This window comes from Rhinopithecus bieti, unplaced genomic scaffold (assembly GCF_001698545.2).
Source record: "Rhinopithecus bieti isolate Rb0 unplaced genomic scaffold, ASM169854v2 repeat_16283, whole genome shotgun sequence".
In the NCBI taxonomy this organism is placed as follows: Eukaryota; Metazoa; Chordata; class Mammalia; order Primates; family Cercopithecidae; genus Rhinopithecus; species Rhinopithecus bieti.
The window spans coordinates 1-3,648 of NW_016834900.1; the positions used below are offsets into that span (position 1 = coordinate 1).

The 3,648-nt window shown below is 48.3% G+C and overlaps 1 pseudogene across 1 annotated transcript; it reads right to left on the reverse strand.

The window, feature by feature from the left end:
- Nucleotides 1-3,343: 3,343 nt before the first annotated feature.
- LOC108524685 (sorting nexin-12 pseudogene) lies at nt 3,344-3,640 on the reverse strand (annotated as a pseudogene). Its single transcript, XR_001884104.1, has one exon. The product of XR_001884104.1 is annotated as a sorting nexin-12 pseudogene (transcript).
- Between the last annotated feature and the right edge of the window lie 8 nt (nt 3,641-3,648).

Consider the following 3,648-nt stretch of genomic DNA (forward strand, 5'->3'; position numbering starts at 1 on the left):
CAGGCGCTTGTAATCCCAACTACTCAGGAAGGTGAGGCAGGAGAATCGCTTGAACCTGGGAGGCAGAGGCTGCAGCGAGCCAAGATCATACCACTGCCCTCCAGCCTGGGTGACAGAGCAAGACTCTGTCTTAAAAAAAAAAAAAATGGAATAAACAAGGCCAAGCACAGTGGCTCACGCCTGTAATCCCAGCACTTTGGGAGGCTGAGGCAGGCGGATCACCTGAGGCCAGGAGTTCGAGACCAGCCTGGCCAACATGGTGAAACCTTGTCTCTACTAAAATATAAAATTAGCCAGGCATGATAGTGTGCACCTGTAATCCCAGCTACTGGGGAGACTGAGGCAGGAGAATTACTTGAACCTAGGAGGCAGAGGTTGCAGTGAGCTGAGATCATGCCACTGAACTCCAGCCTGAGTGACAGAGTGAGACTCCATCTCAAGAAAAAAAAAGAATAAATAAGGGGCCAGGCATGGTGGCTCATGCCTGTAATACCAGCACTTTAGGAGGTCAAGGCAGGAGGATCACTTGAGACCAGCCTGGACAACACAGGCTGTCTCTATAAAACCTTATCTCTACAAAAAAAATTTTTTTTAAATAAATCCAGGAGTGATGGGATATGCCTTTAGTCCCAGCTACTCAGGAGGCTAAGGTGGGAGGATCACTTGAGCCCAGAAGGTCAAGGCTGCAGTGAGCCATTATTGTGCCATTGTACTCCAGCCTGGGGAATAGAGCAAGACCTAGTCTCAAAGAATTAATTAACAAGCTGGGCACGGTGGCTCACGCCTGTAATCCCAGCACTTTGGGAGGCTGAGGCGGGTGGATCACTTGAGGTCAGGAGTTCGAGACCAGCCTGGCCAACATGGCAAAACCCTGTCTCTACTAAAAATACAAAAATTAGCTAGGCGTGGTGGTGCATGCCTGTAATCCCAGCTACTTGGGAGGCTGAGGCAGGAGAATCACTTGAACCCAGGAGGCAGAGGTTGCAGTGAGCCGAGATCACGCCACTGCACTCCAGCCTGGGCTACAAGAGCGAAACTCTATCTCAAAAAAAAAAAAAAAAAAAAAAATTACCAAGGGGGGGGGGCACCACACCTGTATGCCTGTAGTCCCAGCTACTCTGGAGGCTGAGGCAGGAGAATCGCTTGAACCTGGGAGGTATAGGTTGCAGTGGGCTGAGATCATGCCACTGCACTCCAGCCTGGGTGAGAGAGCGAGACTCCATCTCGAAAAAAAAAAAAAAATTGTGGAAGGGACCAATTAAAAGTTTAGTGAGTAGAAAAATTTTACATGCTAAAGTTTTGCTACTAAGTGTTGTCAAGGAGACTGAAGTATAGTAGAAAGAATATGGAGTCAGACATATTTGTGTTAAAATCCCAGCCCTGTCAGTTATAGTTATGTGTACTTGGGCAAGTTACTTAAACTGCATTCCTCCTCAGTTTCCCATGTGTAAAACGAACTTTGTAAGGATTAAGACAAATTAAAACCTAGTTCAGTGCCTGGCACACAGCAGGCACTAGATGAACAGTCCCTGTTGTTACTAGAATACCTGGAGTAGGGCCAGGCGTGGTGGCTCATGCCTGTAATCCCAGCCCTTTGGGAGGCTGAAGCAGGAGGATCACTTGAGGTCAGGAATTCAAGACCAGCCTGGCCAACATGACAAAACCTCGTCTCTACTAAAAATACAAAAATTAGCCGGGCATGGTGCATGTGCCTGTAATCCCAGCTATTCGGGAGGCTGAGGCAGGAGAATTGCTTGAACCCAGGAGGCGGAGGTTGCAGTGAGCCGAGATCACACCACTGCACCGCAGCCTGGGCAACAGAACGAGACTCCATCTCTAAAAAAACAAAAGAATACCTGGAGTAAAGAGCGATTTCATTCAGAATCCCTAAGACTCTTGGCTAATGCATCGAATGTCTCCAAAACCCCAAAGCAGACAGCCCTTATGCTGTACTAGTTATGCCCAAGCTCCCTCAGGTAACTAAGTTCTCCAGCACTGACAATTTCCTGCTTTTATCATATTCTAAAGGACCTAAATTCCATTCTCCCCCAAAGACATGATTTCAAATAGTTCTTATGTAGAGAAGTGTTTCTCATGTTTTGCTATTCACTTTTCTTTCTTTAGTTTGGATTTTGCCAAGCTTGGAATCTGGAAATCATCATTTCTCAATAAGATTTCAAAGCCCAAGTAGGAAACCACAATTTCTCATTCAATTCACTCCTTCAACAATGAAAGCACATACACTCTTTTAGTTCTTCAATGCTGTTTGAGCAGGATGCTGTCCACAGAGAATATTCTGGCCTTTTAGTCTGAGAAGAAAACATATGGAAAACTGGAAAATGATTCTCAAACTGTTTTGCCTATAACCACTTCAAGTGGGCAAAAGATCCTGTAAACCAAATACTCTATCTGGACATTCCATCCTTGCATTATGGGCTAAGCACTAGAGTAAAGTCCTCTGTCATGCATGCTGGAAGAAGCCACTCCTGGGCAGTTCTGAAATGTCATGTATTAAAGTAACTACAGACCAGGGTCAGAATCCAAAAGGGTAATCTAGGACAGAAAGGGCAAAAAGCCATTCATATACAAAGTACCTAAATGAGAGTCAATAAATACCGAAATAAACATTCTGGATACTTCAAATCTAAAGGATCAGCATAGAATGAAAGCAGTGACTGACAAGGCACCAATCCCAGGGCAAGGCCAGGTTTCAAGGCGAGACAGAATGTAGTACCTGCGAAAACTTAAGCATAAAACATTTATCTTCTTCAGATGCTGATCCGACACAAGTTAGGAAAGCGCTCGGTCTCAAGGAGACTCCCTTTCTTATTTCTGCTCCCACAAGCCCGCTGTCTGCCTTTTCTGGAATCTACCTTCCCTTTAATTCAAGGCTTTGCTTAACTCCATTATCCCAGGGAGACCTCATTAGAAAGCAGCCGTCCTTCCTGCCCTCCCTCTTCAGACTTCCCGCAACCTAGTTTAGTTATGGAGCTCAGCGATATATCGCCTTGGCTTTCCATCCCCCAGCCCTCTTCCATCCTCCCTCCCTTCCTTCTGTCGTGATTCCTATCTCCTTGAATTCCTCACTCTAATCTTTTTCCATCCACCCCACCCTATCCAGCCATGCTTCACTTCCTCATGGGTAGTTTTCCTGCATCCCCGTCCGATGTCTCCCTCAGGAGTTTTCTGCATCCTCCGGTCACAACCGAATCGGCAAACCTCTCTCCAAGCCTATTATGCCCCTAACCCCCAAATGACCCCTAAGGCGTCTTGCCCGCCGTTAGTTGTCCTCGCGGTAGCCTCCCTCCCCCCTCCCGCCCGCGCCGCCCGGTCCTCCCTCAGCTGTCTCCCTCACCCCGTGACTCACCCGCATGCGAACCTCATAGGTGGTGAAGCGCGCGCGTCCCACGCCCACCGTCTGAGGATTAAAGATGTCGATCTCCAGGAAGTTACTTGGCGGCCCGTAAGCGTCGGTCAGGTCCTGCGGCTTCGAGTTAAGGCGCCGGGTGTCAGCTACTGCCGTGTCCGACATCTTTCCGAAGGAGAGCCTGGGACCGGGGAAGGGGGGTAGGGGACAGAGGCCTGAGGCAGGAGCGCGCACGGCCCCTCCCGCTTGCAAAATAACCAGCCAACCCACAGGCGGCGGCA